The sequence below is a fragment of the Eleutherodactylus coqui genome, chromosome 1 (assembly GCF_035609145.1).
Source record: "Eleutherodactylus coqui strain aEleCoq1 chromosome 1, aEleCoq1.hap1, whole genome shotgun sequence".
Lineage (NCBI taxonomy): Eukaryota > Metazoa > Chordata > Amphibia > Anura > Eleutherodactylidae > Eleutherodactylus > Eleutherodactylus coqui.
The window spans coordinates 230760674-230784987 of NC_089837.1; positions in this window are offsets into that span (position 1 = coordinate 230760674).

Genomic DNA, 24314 nt, shown 5'->3' on the forward strand with positions numbered 1-24314 from the left:
ATGCAGGGCTGCATTTCGGGCTCCGAGGTCTCATTATTAAGCCACAATAGTGGCAAGAGTGAGACCCCACACACACACACACTGTCAGCATAACGATCGTTCTCCTCTGCCACAGCTGTAACAGCTGTGGCAGAGAAGAACAATGTTATCCCATTGAATTCAATGAAGCCGGCAATACAGCCGGCTCCATTAAAAAGCAATGGGCTGCCGGCGAGCGCGGGATGAATTTTCGGGAAGGGCTTAAAAATATAAGCCCTTACCTGAAAAAGAAAGATTTTAGTGTAAAAAAGAATAAAAATGCAGGCATTCTCTTCAATGGAGCCGCTGCTGCTGCCGGCGACTCCATTGAAGACAATGGTCCGCTGGCACACCTGAATTCTTTTTCAGGGAAGGGCTTTACATATAAGCCATTCCCTGGAAATGAATTAAAAGTGATTTAAAAAAATAGATACTCAGCTCCCTTCAGCTGCCGGGGCACAGCTGCGTCTTCTCCTGCTGTCCCCTGCACTGTGGTGCTGAACTGCTGTCATTCAGCTGAGAGCTGCGCTGAGCCCATCAGAGGCAGCACTCACTCACCCATTCATGAATTCATGAATGGATGTGAGTGAGATCTGCCTCTGATTGGTCAGGCTGTGACCAATCAGAGGGAGCTCATTTAGCAGGCGGGGAAAATCCCCGCTGCTGAATACTACAGAGAGCAGTTCAGGAGAACTGCCAGCTGGCCGCAGCTGAACTCCGTCTGCCGGGACCAGGTGAGTATATATATATTTTTTATTTTTACACATTTCTGGATGAATTGCAGGGAAGGGCTTATATATTTAAGCCCTTCCCGAAAATTCATTGTGCGATCGCCGGCAGCCCATTGCTTTCAGTGGAGCCGGCTGTATTGCCGGCTCCATTGAATTCAATGGGCTAACATCGTTCTGCCGGGACAAGGTGAGTACATTTTTTTTTTTACTTTTTACATATTTTAGGATGATTTTCAGGTAAGGGCTTATATTTTTAAGCCCTTCCCGAAAATTCATCCCGCGATAGCCGGCAGCCCATTGCTTTCAATGGAGCCGGCTGTATTGCCGGCTCCATTGAATTCAATGGGCTAACATCGTTCTTCTCTGCCACAGCTGTTACAGCTGTGGCAGAGGAGAACGATCTTTATGCTGACAGTGCGGGGGGGTCTCACTCCCGCGCTCGCCGGCAGCCCATTGCCTTCAATGGAGCTTGCTGTATTGCCGGCTCCATTGAATTCAATGGGCTAACATTGTCCTTCTCTGCTACAGCTGTTACAGCTATGGCAGAGGAGAACGATCTTTATGCTGACATTTTTTTTTTTTACACATTTTAGGATGATTTTCAGGTAAGGGCTTATATTTTTAAGCGCTTCCCGAAAATTCATCCTGAGATCGCCAGCAGCCCATTGCTTTCAATGGAGCCGGCTGTATTGCCGGCTCCATTGAATTCAATGGTCAGTGCTCGTTTAATCGAGACGACTACCGCGTGGTGCTCGTCTCGAGTAACGAGCATCTCGAGCACCCTAATACTCGAACGAGCATCAAGCTCGGACGAGTATGCTCGCTCATCTCTAGATATGACCCTTATAATAGTAGACCCTTTTAACCTTTGATAAATACAAAAACAAATAAGTCTCCAAGTACAATGTGCTTGATGGACCATTACATAACCACTGGTTCATTAGTATGTTCCAGAATATATAATTGAAACGGTCTTGTCATCCAGATGCCCCAGTGTCTGCAGCTCAGAAGGACAGATTTGATGAACTAATGGCTGCTCATAAAAACATGTGCTGCATAATTATCTAAAAAGATCAAGGGGACCAGTTAAATAATCACCAGGTTAAGCCCTAGTAGGTTAGCAGACCATACACATAGAAAAAATAACAGGGTATTCACCCTGCAAGAGCTACCCCGCAATGAGTTTAGTATAGAGTGTCTGTTGTGACACTAACAAAGTTCTCACAGGATGGTACCTACATATTTCATCTGATGTGGTTTCCCAGCTTCATTAGGGGACAAGAAAAGAGCAGAACAATGTCACATAAATATAGAATGACTAATAGTCATGCCCAAAGCCCTATACTGGCATGAGAAATAAAGAGAAAATAGTATATAGCAGATTCTAACCCTGTGCATGATGTTATGGTCATGCAGTCCTGCATATGGACACATCAGGTTAGGCTGCCATACACAGGATTGCATAACCTTAATGATGTACATTAAGTCTGCATGAATATATGTAACATATAACTACAGACTATTTTCTCTTTATTTTTTCCCCATGCCAGTATAGGGCTTTGGGCATGACTATTAGTCATTTCTATATTTATGGGACATTGTTCTGCTTTTTTCTTGGCTTTGAGCAGGACCCACCATTAGTCATTTTTGGGAGCCATTAATATGTTTATGTGACATTGCTTTTTTTTCTTGTCTCTTGATGAACCTAGGCCACCACACTGGGTGAAATGCATAGACACTGTCTAGGTGCCTATGCATTCCACCCATACTAGGGTTATTGCAGGGCTGCACTTGTCAAGGTGGTTACCCTTTTTACTATATATAAACTCTGCAAGCCTACTGTTGCTTAATAGGATAAAAGGATCAAGTGGACCCTTTAAAAAAATTCTGATATGCGAGGAAGACACATTTTCATGAGCAAGTGTTACTTCATCGCATCTACCTTTCTGATATGAAAACACTGCAGCATCCAGAAAGACTGTTTCCACTGTATATTCTGTATGATACACTTTGGTGCTTTGGAGTGTAGATATTGAACTGGTGAACATTGTTCTTGCATCTATTTGCTTTTGTGCGTATCATAGGTGTCTAATACTATTGTTTGTTTTTAGAGTATCAAATACATTTTAATGCATATCTATTTAAGGTTATATTTTAATGATATAATTTGTCATCTGCTCCTATGTTAATGTTCTACCAATTAAGATCAACATTTTTTTATCCACATTATGGAATCTTTCACCACCTTTATGTTGCTCTATTTGAGGGCAGCATAAAGTAGTGACTGGCACCCTGATCATACAAACATGTCATTGTTGTGTATTTGTAAAGTAGTTTCTCAGAAACTTTTATATTTTATCAGGTAGCAGCACACAGAGGACTACAGGAAAATTATATTTATGAGCTGCAGGCACCTTCCAGCCACTTATTGACAGATGTCGGCCTATTATGCACAGCTGTCAATCAGTGGCCAGAGAGTATTGGGGTTGTGGCTAACCTGCAGCTGACGAATATTGACAACCACTTTCTGTAGTCCTCTATGACTGATGATAAATGGCACATTATTGGGAGACACTGAAGTGGATACATTGACCACAAGTACTTTACTGAATGGATACTCCATTTCTAGATTGAGATAGCTGTAGATTATTTAAGAGAACTCAAACTGACATTGATGTTGTGTCTAATTACTGCACCAATTGCACATTATCAATTTAGAATTTTATCCCGTGGTGCACTTTTTTGATTCTTTACACAATTTCTTTGGAAAATGCAATACTGCACCATTCACTTGAATGAAATGGTGCTGCAGTTCCCTGCATAGTTGAAGCCCGGGAGCACCGCTATACAAAAAGAAAAAAAAAATGTGTGTGTGTGTGTGTGTGTGTGTGTGTGTGTGTGTGTGTGTAATATATATACAGTGTATGTGTGTATATTAGTTACATATAATAATCTGCATTATTTAACTCAGGGATGCAGGGGTCCAAGAACTTAGTTCGCCCACTGATCGGAAAATGATGGCATTTCTTAGTAATAGGTTATCAATTTCTGTGATGTTGTAACTAGAGATGAGCGAACGTACTCGTTACGAGTACTTACGCACCCGAGCACCGCCATTTTCGAGTACAGCAGTACTCGCGCGTAAAGATTCGGGGGGCGCCGTGGCGGCACGGGGGGTAGCAGTGCGGAGTGGGGGGGAGAGGGACAGAGAGAGGGCTCCCCCCTGTTCCCCGCTGCTACCCCCCGCACCGCCGCGCCTCTCCCCGCCCCTCGAATCTTTACGCCCGAGTACTGAAGTACTCGAAAATGGCGGTACTCGGGTGCGTAAGTACTCATTACGAGTACGTTCGCTCATCTCTAGTTGTAGCCCTTTAAAACATTTCAGTAATTAATGTGAATTTAGAGTTCTTATCCTTATTTTGTGCAGCATAGAATGTAAAAAATACTCCACAGATATTTCACATATGCTTTCTCTAAATGTGTAGTATGACCAAATGAAGCATTAAAACTGTCACAGTACTTTTTATTTCAATGCAAAATACCTCAGAAAACCAAAATATATATTTGTTTGGAGACAGAATAGGTAATTAATGTGTCGTACATTTTCGCGGTTTCCATTTGGTAACAATGCAGAAGTTACAAGAGTTTTGGTAACAACTGTTAAATAATTAGTATTCAGTAAACCTGAAATCACAGCACAGAGATAAAGAATTTACTGTCTTTTACAGGTCAAAAGTACTCTCAAAGGGCAAATGAGATGTAAATTGCATAAGTAATGTCTAAACAATGTCTGTTGGCTTGGATAAATGCTCGTCATTAGCCATTGGTAAATAGAAACTTTAGTTGGAGCAGATGGGTTAAATTTTTTTTGACATATTATGTATTGAGATTTAAATGAGATTTTATTTCTATAAAGAGTTGCTTACTTCCAGATGGGACTCGGTAAAAGAAATGATTGCTTTTTTATGATATATCATTTTTTTATTATTTTATCATGTTTGACTTGTATTTTTCTGCTTCTGCTTTGTTTCTTGGCACCTGTTGATGAATACAGGCTTTAATACAGTCATTAACAAAGCACATGAAAGGAAATTGCAGATGCCTGCACAATATAATCTACACTTTCATCTGTTTATTTTCAATCTGTTTATTTTTTTCTCCTTTGGAAGACAGAGCTTAACATCAAAGCATGCACTGCTTTATTGCCAGCAATGGCTTCCATAAAATTGAATGTAGCTGTCAATATCATATGGACTTTAATTACGATGATTAACATCAAAGACTGCTCTCTTCCTGCAGCTTCCATTGTCCATATTGAAGATTTCTTTGGGATATTGAAGTGATATTTAATCTAATGTAGTACATTGTATTTTTTATGAAAATCTAATACATTTATGTTCTACAAAAAGCTTTGAACAATTTTAAAGAAAACACAAGGAACTAAATCACAAAGCAAATCTGAAATTCTATCACTTTTATTCTAATTTGAGCTTCGTCAAATTCATTTACAGAGATTCTAACTTTTTTTTTATATATAATCTCTTTTTATTAAGAAATGTTTAATAAAACATGTAAGTCTGAGAAGCATATCCATACAGATTGTTTAAACATAGAGGAAGAAATATACATTTATGATTGAGACGAGATACAATTTGTCACAGTTTAAAATGCTCATGAATGTTCACAACATATATATTTAAATTCTATAAGAATTATGTCTTTTAGGAAACACCATAAGACAATGATGATGTCAATAACCATAAAAACAGTAACCTATAAACCAATAAAAGAGGGGGAAAGGTGAGGGTTAGGGTATTGAGTGATATTTTTTTTAGGCAAGGTAATGTTTACTTCTTTTTCCCATTCCCTTAAGCACCACGGCTTGTGTGGGGCCGAGTATAGGAGAACTCCCTAATGAAGCTTAGAAATTAGTTTTCTACAAGATTTGGGGAAAGATAGATAGGTTTCAAACCATAAAGGGCTTCTTAGTGCATTATGGTAGAGATCCTGAAATTGTGTGAGTAGTTTATAAAGATTTAATGCTTCCAAGAAATTAGGTTTGTAGTTTGGGGGGAGAGGTACAATTTGTTCTAATTTAGTAATTTTAGGGACTTTTAGAATTTAATATACTGTCATGGACATTCTGTCCCAGATGTGGGAGGATGCGGAAGATTTTTTACTAATGATGAGGGATATTAGGGTACTGTTTCAGTACCGTTTTGATGTAACTCTCTCATCACTTTGATTGTGCCATGTGTATGATCTTATCTTCTCTTTTCAATAATGTAGCTTGGAGTTGCTAGACTCCAAATGCACACACCATTACTTTGTTGTAAAAAATGTTTTCATATGATGAGTACAGGGAAACAAATGAAACAAAAATCTATTTACCTTGATATCACATGGAACATTAGGTGTGCCCTCCCTTACCAAACCTTTCGGCTGGATATATGTGCCATAAGATGACTGGCTATTCAAAACAACAAGATTTTGTGCTACTATGTCACAAGATGTTTTATCCTGTAGGTGTCCATTGTTGGCACCCAGTGGTTGTGTTGTGCAGTTCAGAATTCATCTACTTTGGTAGCATGTCATAATATTGCATCCAAGTGGTTTCATGAGCAATTACAATTCTTAACCCCTTGCTGTCCCTTGACATACACATACATCAAGGTAGCAAAGGTGTTCCCATGAAATGCTGTGGTTGTATAGCATATGGTTGCACAAGCCTACACCACATGCAAAAGGAGTCAGCTATTACTGACAGCCGGGGTCACATTGCAATGGCGGGAATCACAGAGCACACCAATTGCTTGCCATGGCCTCCATGTCTGCTATGGTTTCTAAAATGAAATAATGCATATAATATACTTTGGTACAGAAGTACTGCAGTATATTATCTGAGTAATCTGAACAGGTTCAAGTAAAAAAATTAACCATTTTTGCGTAATTTTTCCTTTTCTTTAAAAAAAAAAAAATTAAAATGGTAAAAAACATATATATGTTTGGTAGCACCACAATCAAAAAGACTCATACAATAACATGAGCACACTTTTTGTCCTACATGGCAAATGCTATTTAAAAAAAAAACAAAGATCAACAATGCTTTTTTGCCTCCAAAAACACAATAACAGTGATCAAAAAGATCATATGTACCCCAGAATGGTACCACTAAAAACCATGGCTAGTCGTTCAAAAAACAAGCTCAGTCCATCCAAAAGTATAAGAGAAAATTGTATCTTTTGAATGAAGCGATGCCAACGTTTTTTCTCCTGAAAAAAAAGATTTTCATTGAGCAAAAGTGGTGAAATTTAGAAAATATATGATTTTGTGTTGTCAAATTGTATGGAGTCACAGAAGAAAGTTGTTATATCTAGAGGTGAGCGAGCGTACTCGTCCGAGCTTGATGCTCGTTCGAGTATTAGTTCGAGATGCTCGTTACTCGAGACGAGCACCACGCAATGTTCGAGTTACTTTCACTTTCATCTCTGAGACATTAGCGCGCTTTTCTGGCCAATAGAAAGACATGGACGGCATTACAACTTCCTCCTGTGACGTTCCAGCCCTATACCACCCCCCTGCAGTGAGTGGCTGGGGAGATCAGATGACACCCGAGTATTAAAATCTGCCCCGCCCGCGGCTCGCCACAGATGCATTCTGACAGAGATCATGGAAAGTGCTGTCTTGCTGTAGCTGCTATAGGGAGAGTGTTAGGTGTTTATATTCGTCTTCAAGAACCCCAACGGTCCTTCTTAGGGCCACATCTGACCGTGTGCAGTACTGTTGAGGCTGCTTTTAGCAGTGCTGCACAATTTTATATTTTTTTTGTATATCGGGCGTGCAGACCATAGCGTCCTCAGTCTGCAGTCATTGTACAGAGTATAGGGGCAGTACTGGTGAGGAAGGGACAGTGGGAAAGGTGAAAGAAATATACTGTCTATATAGGCAGTGGGTTTTTCAAAAAAAATGGGGGAAAAATACTATATTTGGGCTGCCTGTGACCGTCTTCAGTGTACTGTGTGTCTGCTGGGGGTAGTAGTCGCTCATAATTACCCAGCTAAGCGTTACAGCAGGCTTGTGCATAATTGTTTCCTGGTTCTGCTGTGCCCGTTACATCACCGCCGTCATACCGCCAGAGGGAAACAGTATACATAATATACGCTGCATACAGGGTCTGTCTGGTGTTTCAGCTCACCATTTAAAAAAATAGAAGCAAAATACTTAAGGCCTACCATTGGCCTATGGCCACTTGACTGCTTCTGCGCTGTGAATTCCAGTAGCTCAGTCATACACACCTACGTCTCACTACAGGCTTGTGCATAATTGTTTCCTGGCTCTGCTGTGCCCGTTACATTACATCACCGCCGTCATACCGCCAGAGGGAAACAGTACACATAATATACGCTGCATACAGGGTCTGTCTGGTGTTTCAGCTCACCATTTAAAAAAATAGAAGCAAAATACTTAAGGCCTACCACTGGCCTTTGGCTCAGTCATACGCACCTACGTCTCACTACAGGCTTGCGCATAATTGTTTCCTGGCTCTGCTGTGCGTTCCGTAAGCGAAGTCAGCCTCCAACCACAGGCCAATAAACGGCACATTTAATTACAGCGTTCTGTTTCTGCTCTACTCGTAAAACACCATGCTGAGGGGTAGGGGTAGGCCTAGAGGACGTGGACGCGCACGAGGATGCGGAGGCCCAAGTCAGGGTGTGGGCACAGGCCGAGCTCCTGGTCCAGGTGTATCGCAGCCGACTTCTGCGGGATTAGGAGAGAGGCAAGTTTCAGGGGTCCCCAGATTCATCTCACAATTAATGGGTCCACGCGGTAGACCTTTATTAGAAAATGAGCAGTGTGAGCAGGTCCTGTCGTGGATGGCAGAAAGTGCATCCAGCAATCTATCGACCACCCAGTCTTCTACGCCGTCCACTGCTGCAACTCTGAATCCTCTGGCTGCTGCTCCTCCTTCCTCCCAGCCTCCTCACTCCATGAAAATGACACATTCTGAGGAGCAGGAAGACTCCCAGGAACTGTTCTCGGGCCACTGCCCAGATTGGGCAGCAATCGTTCCTCTCCCACCAGAGGAGTTTGTCGTGACCGATGCCCAACCTTTGGAAAGTTCCCGGGGTCCGGGGGGTTAAGGCTGGGGACTTCCGGCAACTGTCTAAAGAGCTTTCAGTGGGTGAGGAGGACGATGACGATGAGACACAGTTGTCTATCAGTGAGGTAGTAGTAAGGGCAGTAAGTCCGAGGGAGGAGCGCACAGAGGATTCGTAGGAAGAGCAGCTGGACGATGAGGTGACTGACCCCACCTGGTTTACTAAGCCTACTGAGGACAGGTCTTCAGAGGGGGAGGCAAGTGCAGCAGCAGGGCAGGTAGGAAGAGGCAGTGCGGTGGCCAGGGGTAGAGGCAGGGCCAGACCGAATAATCCACCAACTGTTTTCCAAAGCACCCCCTCACGCCATGCCACCCTGCAGAGGTCGAGGTGCTCAAAGGTGTGGCAGTTTTTCACTGAGAGTGCAGACGACCAACGAACTGTGGTGTGCAAGGTTTGTCGCGCCAAGATCAGCCGTGGAGCCACCACCACCAGCCTCACCACCACCAGCATGCGCAGACATATGATGGCCAAGCAACATATGATGGCCGAAGGCCCCACTGGGACGAAGGCCGTTCACCGCCTCCGGTTTGCACCACTGCCTCTCCCCCTGTGCCCCAACCTGCCACTGAGATCCAACCCCCCTCTCAGGACACAGGCACGACCGTCTCCCGGCCTGCACCCACACCCTCACCTCCGCTGTCTTCGGCCCCATCCAGCAATGTCTCTCAGCGCAGCGTCCAGCAGTCGCTAGCGCAACGGTTTGAGCGCAAGCACAAGTACGCCGCCACGCACCCGCACGCTCAAGCGTTAAACGTGCACATAGCCAAATTGATCAGCCTGGAGATGCTGCCGTATAGGCTTGTGGAAACAGAGGCTTTCAAAAACATGATGGCGGCGGCGGCCCCGCGCTACTCTGTTCCCAGTCGCCACTACTTTTCCCGATGTGCCGTCCCAGCCCTGCACGACCACGTCTCCCGAAACATTGTACGCGCCCTCACCAACGCGGTTACTGCCAAGGTCCACTTAACAACGGACACGTGGACAAGCACAGGCAGGCAGGGCCACTATATCTCCCTGACGGCACATTGGGTGAATTTAGTGGAGGCTGGGACCGAGTCAGAGCCTGGGACCGCTCACGTCCTACCCACCCCCAGAATTGCGGGCCCCAGCTCAGAGCTGGTATCTGCGGTGGTGTATGCTTCCTCCACTAAACCACCCTCCTCCTCCTCCTACGCAACCTCTGTCTCGCAATCAAGATGTGTCAGCAGCAGCGTGTCGCCAGCAGTCGGTGTCGCGCGGCGTGGTAGCACAGCGGTGGGCAAGTGTCAGCAGGCCGTGCTGAAACTACTCAGCTTAGGAGAGAAGAGGCACACGGCCCACGAACTGCTGCAGGGTCTGACAGAGCAGACCGACCGCTGGCTTTCGCCGCTGAGCCTCCAACCGGGCATGGTTGTGTGTGACAACGGCCGTTATCTGGTGGCGGCTCTGCAGCTCGGCAGCCTCACGCACGTGCCATGCCTGGCCCACGTCTTTAATTTGGTGGTTCAGCGCTTTCTGAAAAGCTACCCACGCTTGTCAGACCTGCTCGGAAAGGTTCGCCGACTCAGCGCACATTTCCGCAAGTCCAAGACGGACGCTGCCACCCTGCGGACCCTGCAACATCGGTTTAATCTGCCAGTGCACCGACTGCTGTGCGACGTGCCCACATGGTGGAACTCTACGCTCCACATGTTGGCCAGGCTGTATGAGCAGCGTAGAGCTATAGTGGAATACCAACTCCAACATGGGCGGCGTAGTGGGAGTCAGCCTCCTCAATTCTTTACAGAAGAGTGGGCCTGGTTGGCAGACATCTGCCAGGTCCTTGGAAACTTTGAGGAGTCTACCCAGATGGGGAGCGGTGATGCTGCAATCATTAGCGTCACCATTCCTCTGCTATGCCTCTTGAGAAGTTCCCTGAAGACAGTATGTCACTGGATAGTCAGAGCACCCTCATGTCTATATCTCAGCGCGTTGAAGAGGAGGAGGAGGGGGAGGAGCATGAGGAGGAGGGGGAAGAGACAGCTTGGCCCACTGCTGAGGGTACCCATGCTGCTTGCCTGTCATCCTTTCAGCGTGTATGGCCTGAGGAGGAGGAGGAGGATCCTGAAAGTGATCTTCCCCAGACTTCTCCACCAGCGGACAGCAGCGGTACCTAAACAATACGTAGGCTGCACCCACGGATGGAAGCATCGTTCTCTATCACCATAAAAAACGGGGACCTTTTAGCTTCATCAATCTGTGTATTATATTCATCCTCCTCCTCCTGCAACCTCACGTAATCATGCCGAACAGGCAATTTTTCTTAGGCCCACAAGGCTCAGTCATATTACTTTTGTAAACAATGTTTATACGTTTCAATTCTCATTAAAACGTTGAAACTTACACCTGAACCAATTTTTATTTTAACTGGGCTGCCTCCAGGCCTAGTTACAACTTAAGCCACATTAACCAAAGCGATTAATGGGTTTCACCTGCCCTCTTGGTTGGGCATGGGCAATTTTTCTGAGGTACATTAGTACTGTTGGTACACCAATTTTTGGAGGCCCTCGCCTACAGTGTAATCCTAGTAATTTTTATGGGCTTCGCCTGCACTCATGCTACAGCAAGGTGTGTGGGGTTGGCCTACACGTTTGCTACATAAATGTAACTGGGGCCTTGTCTGTACTGCAAATACTAAAATGTGAAAGAGACTGTTATCTCCCTAAATTGCTGCAACGGGAATGTTACTGTGGCCTGTCTTGACTGCTACTACTACTGAAATGGAACTAATACTGTGCTCCCCCTATAATGCTGCTAGTGATATGTTACTGGGGCCTGTCCCTAATGTTACCACTGAAATGTTACTAATTCTGGGCTCTGCCTATACCGCTGCTAATGCTATGTCACTGGGGTGTGGAAACGGAGGCTTCCCAAAGACATGATGGTGGCGAGGCCATTTCCCCCCAACGCGGTTACTGTTAAGGTGCATATAACCACGGACACGTGGAGAGGACACGTAGTGCCTCAAAAACATCCCCCTTCTCCTCCAACAAAGAAAACATTCTAGGCAAATAGCTTTGCATTGGTCCATCTGGTGGCAGTCCAAGAATTTCACCTTTACCGACACAACAAGAGAGCCCCTGCACCATCCCCCCCGCCACGGCCCACTTAATCCTGGCCACATTCCGAAAACCAACTAAATAAAACCGCGCTACTAGGTCCGCAGTTGCCACCACATTCCCACCAACGCGGTTACTGTTAAGGTACATATTACCAGTCTGACTGGGGCATGCACTGTGGGCCGAAGCACACCTGTATTGTATGTGACGTTAGCTCTGCTGAGCAGGGCACTGCAATGGGATACATTTATGTACCGCCAATCGGTTCCAGGGAGCCACCCATGCTTTGGGTCCACACGGACTTCACATTACGGATTTGTACCTGCCAGTGTCTATGTATTAAAAACCCCGGTCAGACTGGGGCATGCAGTGTGGGCCGAAGACCACCTGCATTTAATCGGACGTAACCTCAGCTGTGCTGGGCAATGCAATGGGATATATTTATGTACCGCCGGTGGCTTCCTGGGACCCACCTATGCTGTCGGTCCACACGGAGTTGTAACTGCATGTGTCTACTTATAAAGAACCCCAGTCTGACTGGGGCATGCAGTGTGGGCTGAAGCCCACCTGTATTTAATCTGATGTTGGCTCTACTATCTGGGGCACTGCATTGGGACAAACTACAAGAGCAATACAGCGCTAATGAGACGTGCACAGCTACGCTAGCATTGGAGTCCGCCGTAGGCCCGCGATTGCTGAGGGTTTGTGCAGAGGCCTATGTCCTTGGTGCAGTGAAAGTCCTCTTCCTGCCTAGGATTGCTGAAGCTGTGGGCCGAGGCCTATGTCGTGGGCGCGGTGCAAGTCTGCCATGTTTGGCCGTTCAGATCAATTTTTTGTTTATGTCTTGGGCTTCCTAGGACCCCCCTATGCTGTTAGTTCAAACTTAGTTCCAATCGCGGTGTTTGACCTGTCTGGCACAAAGGCACTGACTGACTTGGGTAGAGGGCAGAGCGCTGACGGCTTTCCCCTTGCAGTGTGGATTGAGCTATGCGACACCTTGACAGAATGAATACTGTGTGGCACATGGATTCCCCATTGCTATGCCCACGTTTGCAGCTCCTGATGGAGGTGGCACAGGATTGGAGTTCTCATTGCTTCTGTACAGCATTGTGGGCTATCGCCTCGCCCCTTTTAAAGAGGGTCGCTGCCTGGCCCTGCCAACCCTCTGCAGTGTGTGCCTCCGGTTCCTCCTCATGGCAGACGCACTTATAAATAGACATGAGGGTGGTGTGGCTATGAGGCCAGCGTGTGGCATGAGGGCAGCTGAAGGCTGCGCAGGGACACTTTGGTGTGCGCTGTGGACACTGGATCGTGCAGGGGGGTTGGACAGCATGTAACCCAGGAGAAGTGGCAGCGGAGTGTCATGCAGGCAGTGATTGTGCTTTGTTGGAGGTAGTGTGGTGCTTAGCTAAGGTATGCCTTGCTAATAAGGGTTTTTCAGAAGTAAAAATTGTTGGGAGGGGGGGGCACTCTTGCCGCTATTGTGGCTTAATAGTGGGACCTGGAAACTTGAGATGCAGCCCAACATGTAGCCCCTCGCTTGCCCTATCCGTTGCTGTGTTGTTCCCATCACTTTCTTGAATTTCCCAGATTTTCACAAATGAAAACCTTAGCGAGCATCGGCGATATACAAAAATGCTCGAGTCGCCCATTGACTTCAATGGGGTTCGTTACTCGATACGAACCCTCGAGCATTGCGGAAAGTTCGACTCGAGTAACGAGCACCCGAGCATTTTGGTGCTTGCTCATCTCTAGTTATATCATTTACACAACTAAGTGAACACAGAGGAGATGTTTTACCTCACTGCACAAGCTCTGATATGGTCTGTTATGGCTTTGCTGGCTGAAAAAATAAATACAAATTATGCCTTTTGAAAAGTAGAGAATAAAATCCCCCCCCCCCCAAATAATTTAATCCTTAAACACCAAACTGGGCCCAGCCACATCCTTAAGAGATTTACCAAATTAGAGCTGAGATAACAGTGGACACATCCGTATCTTTTTTTTTTTTTTTTTTCCCTTTTGTTTAGTATTTTCTGAAGCATTTTTAAAAAGCATAACATGTCTGGGGCATGGCATTACTTCTAGTTATAAGTGTATGTTCACATGCTGAATTTTTGCAGCTGATGGAATCCATGGAAAAGTTGCGTCATAAGTGTTCTATTCATTTCAATGGGAAGATAAAAAAATTAACATGCCACTACATGACATAGGATCTGTACTGTAAAGTCCTGTGCTGCAGATTTTCCAAGGCTAGATTTGTGTAGGAATCTTTGGTAAACTAAAGTGCAGATCTGCTGGATAAATCTGAGATTTCGCTGCAGATTTCAGATTTTTATTCCAAGTTTGTGTAAAAAAATCAGACACAGGCTTAGGGCTTATTTACACGAGTGTATATTGGAGGGCGTTTTCACTGCCGGCTGATATATACGCTTCCATCTAAGCACTCCCCACCTTCCCTCCGCCTCACCAGCTCTCTGTCTCTCTCCTCCCCTGCGAGCAGTTTGCAATGGGAGTACAGAACTAAACTCCTGCTCCCTCCCCGCCCCGTGTCTGCAGCCAGCAATGGGAGTGGGTGGGACAGAGCGGAGCTTAGCTCCACCCCCGTCGCATTCTCTCCCATTGCAAACACCGGAGTGAAGGAAAAAGGCAGAGAGCCAGTGAGGGGGAGGGAATGGGGAACTGTTTAGATGGAAGCGTATATTGGCTGGCCGTGAAAATGCCAGCCAATATACGCTCGTGTAAATAAGCCCTTAGTATTCAGCTAGAGTGTTTAGTAGGCTGATGGTGTGAATGAGCTTGTGCATTTAAATTTAAGGCGATTGGTCCAGATGCCATCTACAAAATTATATATGCAGCCTTTGACAAAGTTTCACATAGAGAGCCACATATGGTATTGAAACTTGCATTTATTCTTTGTACTTGATCAGTGGATTCAGAGTATTCTTAAGGCTTTCAGCACCGTAAAGGATTTAATCAAATTCCAAACTGTTTAAAAAGATGGGACAAATATATCCCTTGGTCGTCAAAGGGTTAACGAAGTATATTTGTGACATACTGTATGAGTCATTTTGGTAGGTAAGGTTTGGCTGTTTACTGGTGCCACAAAAATATGTAATAGGAGTAATTAATCCAGAAAGTCTACTTAGCATGAACAAATGATTGCAGCTTTCCTAGAAAAATGGGCAAAACAAAGGAAATGGAGTAAAATGTTCCCAAATGCATTGCTTTGCTGAACAATAGCAAACCAGGATGATTCTGTGGAGACAGGCTTTGAAAAGAGAGCATTGTATTATGCTGAAAGATAAAATAATAAACAGTTACATCTAAACTGAATGGAGACTTACCTACTTTTCTCTGCTCTTCGTGAACGCTGTCCTGACCTGCAAAACCCAACTATCCACATCAAAATTATTTGGAACAGTATATTCTGAAGGCAAATGTATTTATTTTGTAGTTAATATTTATATTAAGCCAGTCACTTAATAGATGGACTTCTTGGTTCTGTTTCTGTATTATATAAAATCTTTTAATTTAGTTTTACACAGAAAAGAATGGACCGATATAGGGAAGAGGATATTAATTCAACAAAACAAATCAAAAATCGTCCTCTTAGGCCGGGTTCACACGGGTGGATTCCAATTGCAGAATCTGCAATCTGCGTCTACACGGAGGATCCGCAGCAAAATCTAGCCACTCAAAACAGCTAGGTTGGGTTGTACTGCAGCTTGGCTCAGACTGGCTGGTCGGAGCCTAAGCTTGGCTTCTCACGTCCTTGCTCTTAGACTACTTTTTTTTTTTCACCTCTTCTCTCAAACCTGACTCAACATAACACCGCCCCTGACCAATCCTAACCTAGACATGGACAACTGACACAACACAAAGCAGGGTAGGGTGATAGGGGTACAGACATATACAAGTTAGACAACACTGACATACTTACATAGACATTCCACATGAGGTAGCTGAATAAGTGCTTGGGGGCCCCAACTCTGGGTCACTACAATTGCAAATCCATCAAAGAAAAATCTGTTTTTTAGGGAAGTCAGGTAAATTTAACTGTATACATACTATACATACATTTTGTGTATGCCAAGGTATTCAGATTGTAATATTGTGAACTGAGAATGCATGTATGCAGGATGCTTGCTAGTCTGAGCTAAAATGGTAGTAGTAGTCTTCCAAAATTAAATTTTGCAGCACTAATGTTTATTTCTATATAAAGTCGACATGAAGAGAGTTGTTAATTTATAGATACGGCTCAGCTGAAATAATCCATTCCTAGATCGTGTGTTCAATCTTGAGAATTCGTGACTAGACTTTTCCAAGCCTTATTAATGGTTACAGACTCACTTTTGTGTTTTCAGTTAATGTCAGTAATATTATTTACTGCACAGGTAGGCACAGCTTTGAGATCTCCTGTCAATAAGGTCGCCTACTGCAGCATTGAACGTTATAAAAAGAAAATCTAACAGAAGCTGATACATCACAAAACCTTTAGTATCTAAGTTCTCTGATGAACTGTTTAAAAATCCCATGCCTAAGCAGACAGAACCTTCTTTGTCAGTGCTTTAACTATAATGTGGTAGAAGTAATATCCTACTACATGCTTGCAATACAAGCAATTAACGAAGAATACATGGAGGAAAATCTATGCTCAGCACTGTTACCTTGCAGTGCTGGGGTCATAAGTTCGAATCTAACAACATCTACATGCAGTTTTGTATGTTTTCTGTGTGTTTCATAATAATTACTTTTATTTATATAACAAATACAAATTACATGATGTTGCCCTTTTATCAGATTTGAATCTATGACCCCAGTGATGCAAGGTAAGGGCTTAGTTAGACGGGCGTTTTTTCGCATGCGCATGCGTCCGGCGATTTTATAAAACCATTGCTTTGCAATGGTATCGGACACATGAGCGCTTTTTATGCGCCCGTCCGATAAATTATAGAACAGAAATCGCAGATCGCACATATCTGCGATTCCTGTTCTCTTCTCTATATGCGCTCAATGGGGCCGGCGGCAGCAGCACCAACCCCATTGAGAACATATAGTAGACAAATCATTCTGTGGCAGAGAAGAACGATGTTTGCCCATTGAATTCAATGGAGCCGGCAATACAGCCGGCTCTATTGAAAGCAATGGGCTGCCGGCGAGCGCGGGATGAATTGTCGGGAAGGGCTTAAATATATAAGCCCTTCCCTGCAATTCATCCAGAAATGTGTAAAAACAAAAAAAATATATATACTCACCTTGTCCCGGCAGACGGAGTTCAGCGCGACGGCCGGCAGTTCTCCTGAACTGCTCTCTGTAGTATTCAGCAGCCGGGGATTTAAAATCCCCGCCTGCTGAATGAACTGACTCTGATTGGTCACAGCCTGACCAATCAGAGGCAGCTCTCACTCACACCCATTCATGAATTCATGAATGGGTGAGTGAGTGCTGCCTCTGATTGGCTCAGCGCAGGGACCAATCAGGGGCAGCTCTCACTCACACCCATTCATGAATTCATGAATGGGTGTGAGTGAGAGCTGCCTCTGATTGGTCAGGCTGTGACCAATCACAGGCAGCTCATTCTCTGAGCAGTTCAGGAGAACTGCCGGCCGGCCGCGCTCAACTCCGTCTGCCGGGACAAGGTGAGTATATATATATATATATATATATATATATATATATTTTTTTTTTATTTTTTTTTTACACATTTCTGGATGAATTGCAGGGAAGGGCTTATATATTTAAGCCCTTCCCGACAATTCATCATGAGATCGCCTGCAGCGCATTGCTTTCAATGGAGCCGGCTGTATTGCCAGCTCCATTGAATTCAATGTGCTGGACAGCTCCGGCCCGTTTCTATTGAAACGCGGCTAGGAACCGTTTTTTCGGGTGATTTTTCGGCCTCGGTCACGCGATTTGTGGATGCGCATCCGTCATGCGATCCGAAAATCGCGGCAAAAAACGCCCGTGTGACTAAGGCCTAACACTGCTAACCACTGAGCCACCATGCATCATCTTCTTCCTATCTCCTTCTCCTCTAGAACAGTTCGTTCTAGAAGTTGATGTAAGGGTCGGAGCGACTGACAAGTGACAAATTTGAGTATCTCTAAAAGTGCAAGTCTTGGTATGCTGTGGTTAGTACCCATCAAAAGTGGTTAGAGGAAAGACAACCATTGATCCAAAGTATCAGAATACACATTGCATCACTGACCGTTGCATTTAGGGTTCCATAGCTGCGGAATAATCAGAGTGACCGTTCTGATCCCTGTCCATCACCAAAAGCACAATAAGCACTTAAGCCTCAAAACTGGACTATATAGAATGGGGAGGAAAAAAAGGTGGCATCGTCTGATGACTCATGCTTTCTTTTACATCATGCAGTGCTGTATTTATATACCGTAGTTTAGGAAGAGAGAGGAGGAGGAGGAAGAAGCATGGAGGCTCAGTGGCTAGCACTGTTGCCTTGTAGTGTTGGGGTTTTAGGCCCAAATCAGGGAAACCTTTGCATCGAGTTTGTATGCGCGATATAAAGATTATAAAACGGGGAAAATATACAAGGTCCATAAAGATGTTGTCAGAACCTAGGACTCCAAAAACTAAATCAACCTGTGATTCAGGTTCACTGCAAATTGAACAATTAGCAAAGTTTGACCCGAAACAGGAATTCACTGGTTTGGTTCCCTCAATGCTAATCATGACAAATGGGAGAATAATGTGGGCGTTCTGCTCATTGAAAATGGATGAAGAACAGTTAATAGTGCACTGTTATCTTGTGCTTAGTACAACTGTAAAGCATAACATGCTGTAAGCAATTTTTGTTAAATGAATAGTACATATGACCAGATGACCAACTTTATAATGCACATCTAATATGGGAAAAGTTATAAAAACAGCCTGCAGTTCTATTTTCATGACCTACATGCTTTCTACCTCTGATCAAAAATTTGTAAATTCATGGACTTTTGGCTCAATGTCCTATGCACAGTAAATGAGAGGGGTAACGTGAGTGCATGCTCCTTTACAAATTGCCATGGCTCAGATGAATACTAAGCTGTAGCAGAGAAATTAAATATTCAGTTCCCTATCAAAAAGAAATCCTGAATGAAGTGCTCATAAATCATTTTGTTTTCAAAATTCAGAAGCCACTGGCTACGTGTTTGTGAGTTTACTGCCAAACTCTGAAACAGCATTGATTATGCCACATGGATTCCTAGTGGCATAATGGACTTGAGTAGTGATGAGCAATTAGTGGAATAATCAGTTTGTGTGGGTATGATTTCACAATAATCTTCCTGAATTGGGATAGTCAATTCCAACTCCCATTAAAGTCAATGGAAATAAAAATTGAGTTCACTAATTTGCTTTCCAGGAGATATCCAATGCAGCCAAAGTCCCCTCAAAGAGAATACAGCCACAAATCTGGGGAATGTTTTGCTCTCCCCCAAAAATTGGTAAAAATGGTGTGCAGTGGTGTAGGGGTCAATTTGTAGCACAGTGAGGTCACTGACAACAAAGGAAGGCCCACATAAGGTCTCCTAGATCAAAACTTGCATTAAGGAAGGCAGCAGGTCTGCTGCCTGCTTTTAAAGCAAAGTCATAAGTTTTATAAGGAGAAATTTTGCCCAGCGAAGACAACACTGAAGCATGGGCCTACTACAAAGAACAGCTGTAGAGCTATCAAAAATTGCAGAAGTCAGTTGAAATCTATGCCTGGTTCCTTTTTTTTAAACGTCAGGCGATCCATATTGTCTGTAGACAGGTGGATGAGTCTGTCAGTCATCACACCCCCAGCTGTGCTGAATATCCTTAATGATGGCACACTGGCAGTGGGGCAGGCAAGCAACTCTGAAGCATGTTGTGCAAGCTATGGCCACTTATCCAGCCACACTCAGATGTCAAAGGGGCCAACATCATGTGCGAGTACATCCATGGAAGAGCTAACATACTCTTGGACCATCATGGAAAAGTGCCATTTGTGACAGGCATTCCTACCATGTGTTTTGTGCTGTAGGCTGTGACAGGCTGATAAAACAGTGCCACACCTTTGTTTGACTTCCCCTAGCACTGATGGTAGTGCTGCTGCGGCTTCCTGCTTGTCCAACATGACCTGTCCATTGAGGATGCATACCCGTGGCCATGGGGAAATGCTCTGCTCAAGCTGCTTAACAGTCTGTCCTGACACTGCTGCATTTTGAGTTCCCTCTCTACTGCCAGAATAAGATTTGTTAATAATGATCTGCTGTTTCATGTGGGCTGCTTAACAGTCTGTCCTGATTCCTTTTGCTTCATTTTGAAGTCCCTCTTCACCATCAACATTAAATTTGTCATTTTGGCCCTTCAGCAGGGATCAAGGAGGATGACCACCCAATAATGATTTGATGTTTTGATTTGGGTCATACAATGATCCTCCTGCAAGCACTGCAGCATAAAGGAATGTTGCATAGCCTCCCTCACTTGACTCTAGACCTATATTATCCTCCTCTTCTACCTGATCTATCTAGCTACCTTTCCTGCAGTTTCGAGTAATGATGACCGAATGGCCACAGTGTGGGGAGATTGGTTTGCCTTCTTCCTCCACCTCTTGTGACAAGAACATATCATTGTCCTTAAGGCCTTGTAGTGTCTGTACCAGCAGGCAAACAGGGATGATCATACTGTTCAGTGCATCATCACAACTGACCATTTTGGTTGCTTCTTTCAAGCAGACTAAAACAGTACACACGTCTTGGATCTGCAGCCACTCCACAGGCGTCGAGTGACCAACCTCCATAGAGTGTCTACTAATGGAATGCACCATCTGGTACTCCGTGATCACTCTTTGCTGCTGGCTTAGCCTCTGCAACTTATGCAAACTGGAATTACACCAGCACAGATATGATGGTTAGGTGGTAGTCCGAACTGTCACTGCACCTCCACTACATGAGAAGTGGCTGGGTGTGAATGCTGAAAGTGTGAGAACAGTTTCCTGGCATTTTTCAGCACTGAGTGTAAACCTGGGAAATTGTTTAGGAAGCACTGCACTAGCAGGTTCATCACATTGGCCAGGCTATGTACGTCTGTGAGATTGTCAAGGTGGTAGCTGAAGAAAAAAAATAGAGCAGGACACCTTGGCCCTTAAGGGGCTCAATATTTATTCCATTTATTCTGGTGATGTCTGAGCTATGGAAGCCCTTTTTTTTCTTATTCACTTTCAGATATGTCAAAGTGGAGCCTTCAGTGCCATTGTGAGCGAGATGGAAGTTTAATGTGTCTGTATTTGCCTAGACATATGAGACAAGGATGAATGTCCCACAACTGTTGGGGATATCATGAAATGTGGATCACCACTTTTTGCTTCATGATAAATCTGGTGGCAGCACATGGAGAACCCCAGTTTTCATCCTTTCACTGCACCAATTGGGATATGGTCTTCCTTGTGAAGTCCTCAGGCTGTTACTCATAGACGTATGTAGAAGCTGATGCTACATGTCACAAGGCATGTGTGTAAGGTGACCAGATTTTCCCAGGGTCAAAGTGGGACAGAGGGGTGTGGTCAGGGGGATGGGCTTATCACGGCGTATGATTTTACAATTTCAAAAAGACAGAGCAAATTCCGTAGCATTTCTTAATTTAAAAAAAACTGTCAAAATCTGTACCATTGGTGTGAATTTTGACTGTAAATCAGCTGCAGATACGCGGCTGATTTCATACTATGCAGTGTTCCCCCTTACCTCCTTCGAGAGCTTATCTCTGTCAGCGCTCCCCAGGCTCCTGTTCCTAGCAACCTGTAGTGGCCTCACCTGAACAATGGTTCCGCACCTGACCAGTCTGCTGGGAACCAGAACACAGGGAGAGCTGACAGTGGGAAGCCTCGGAGGAGGTGACAGGTACACAGCTGATTTTCAGTCAAAATCTGCACCAATGGTACAGGTTTTAACAGTTTTTTTTGGGATGCGGAAATGGTGCGGAATTTGCTGCAGAAATGTCTGCTGTGGACATTCCGCAGCATTTTTGCCATGTGTAAACAAACATACCATAAGTCAGCTTGAGGTATGCTGCCACGTGCAGAGTGGCCTCAGTAGTAATAGTGTCCCCCACAGTGGCCTCAGTAGTAAAAGTGTCCCCCACAGTGGCCTCAGTAGTAAAAGTGTCCCCCACAGTGGCCTCAGTAGTAAAAGTGTCCCCCACAGTGGCCTCAGTAGTAAAAGTGTCCCCCACAGTGGCCTCAGTAGTAAAAGTGTCCCCCACAGTGGCCTCAGTAGTAAAAGTGTCCCCCACAGTGGCCTCAGTAGTAAAAGTGTCCCCCACAGTGGCCTCAGTAGTAAAAGTGTCCCCCACAGTGGCCTCAGTAGTAAAAGTGTCCCCCACAGTGGCCTCAGTAGTAAAAGTGTCCCCCACAGTGGCCTCAGTAGTAAAAGTGTCCCCCACAGTGGCCTCAGTAGTAAAAGTGTCCCCCACAGTGGCCTCAGTAGTAAAAGTGTCCCCCACAGTGGCCTCAGTAGTAAAAGTGTCCCCCACAGTGGCCTCAGTAGTAAAAGTGTCCCCCACAGTGGCCTCAGTAGTAAAAGTGTCCCCCACAGTGGCTCCAGTAGTAAGTGTCCCCTACACTGGCTCCAGCAGTAATAGTGTCCCCCCCCCCATGAAACCCATATACTTACATTCCTCCTGGTATTCAGAGCGTTGCTGCTCCTCTTCCGCCACCAGCAGCAGTGAGAAGTGTGTGCGCTGCAGCAGCGCCTCCCTCCCTGACCTCTTCTCCTGCAAAACTAAAGAGAAGAGGTCAGGGGAGAATGATCCCAGATGCACACACTGTCATCAGTGTGCTCATCTGGCTACGACACCACAAAGTGATTACCAGCAGTGATGTGAGAAGGGAGGAATGGCTGCCGGTGGGGATTCTGTATCAGGCCCATGCTGAAGAGAGAGGAAGAATTGGCTGCCAACTGGGCTCTGTGTCAGGCCCTCTGGCATGACCTTTATGCTGAAGCTAATATCCTGACTGTTTACTCCAGTGAATGACTGTCTGTATAATGGGAAATCCCCATAAGGTTGAGGAAGCTATTGTGGAGAAGATGACACCTACTGCAAACTTGTGTTCCACTGCCCCCAGAAATAAGAGACCTTGTAAATTGCATGCAAGAGGATTAAGTCACAGACCCTAGATTGTGGTAAGTTTCATACATCAAAAACTGTTTGCTTGTCTTACAATGAACTGTTACCGCTAATAAACCTGTTGATCTCTGCAAATAAATCCTTTGTGAATCAGAGGTCCACTTTGAGTTATATTTGCAAGAGATTGTTTGTTCATTGCAAGACCGCACCTTTAGAATTCTCGGATGTATAAAGCAGATCCAAAGGCTGTTTCAGTTACTTGTTATACTGTTTATTAAAGTTAAGAAGCAAGATGTCAGACCTCCAGAATGTTATTTGTCACAAGCCACTGTCTATCTCAATACACTCCTGTGATAGGACCTGTTTTATGCCAGGTATGATTCAGAATCTGATCGTGAAGTGGTAGTGGGTTCGAATCCGGAGTCTTCTGTTGTAGCCAGACCACCAGCTCAAAAACTGCCCGGGGGCCAACCACCACCCAGGGGCCCTTTTCAGATATATTTAGGATTATGCAACCAAAAAACCTAGACCTATTAGATTTAGATGTTGTATACAAACCTGAAAACTATAAGAAATTGCTGTCTTAGCTTAAGGGTGCCTGTCTACGGGCGTGATTTCACGCCCTCTGAAGCTTTCCATAGCACTGCTATGGAAAGCGCCGGCCCCTGTCCACGAGCAGAGAATCATTGCGATTCTCCGCTCACGGCGGGCAATTCGCAGTATGCTGCGGATTTCCCCCAATTCTCGGCGGCCAGCCTATCTCTTAGATAGGGCTGACCAGCGGAGATTCGGGGGCGGCTCCTGCTCCCGGGCGGCGATCTGCCAGTACAGTTCTTTTTCACTGTGAAATTGGTAGCGTTTTTTCTCCAGGGGTCCATGGGACTTGTTAATGTTAAAATTGCATCGCGCAAAATCGCGATTTCGCGGTAAATTACGGTTTTGCCACAATGCGTTTTTAACACTAGAAAGCCCCCTAGACACCTGGATAAAAAATGCAGCAAATTCACAAATGCTAGTGGGTAGTCACTAGAGATGAGCGAACGTACTCGTCCGAGCTTGATGCTCGCTCGAGTATTAGGGTACTCGAGATGCTCGTTACTCGAGACGAGCACCACGCGGTACTCGAGTCAATTCCATTTCCTTCCCCGCATGTTTAGCGCCATTTTCTAGCCAATAGACATGCAGGGAAGGCATTACAACTTCCTCCTGTGACGTGGCAGCCCTATCCCACCCCCCTG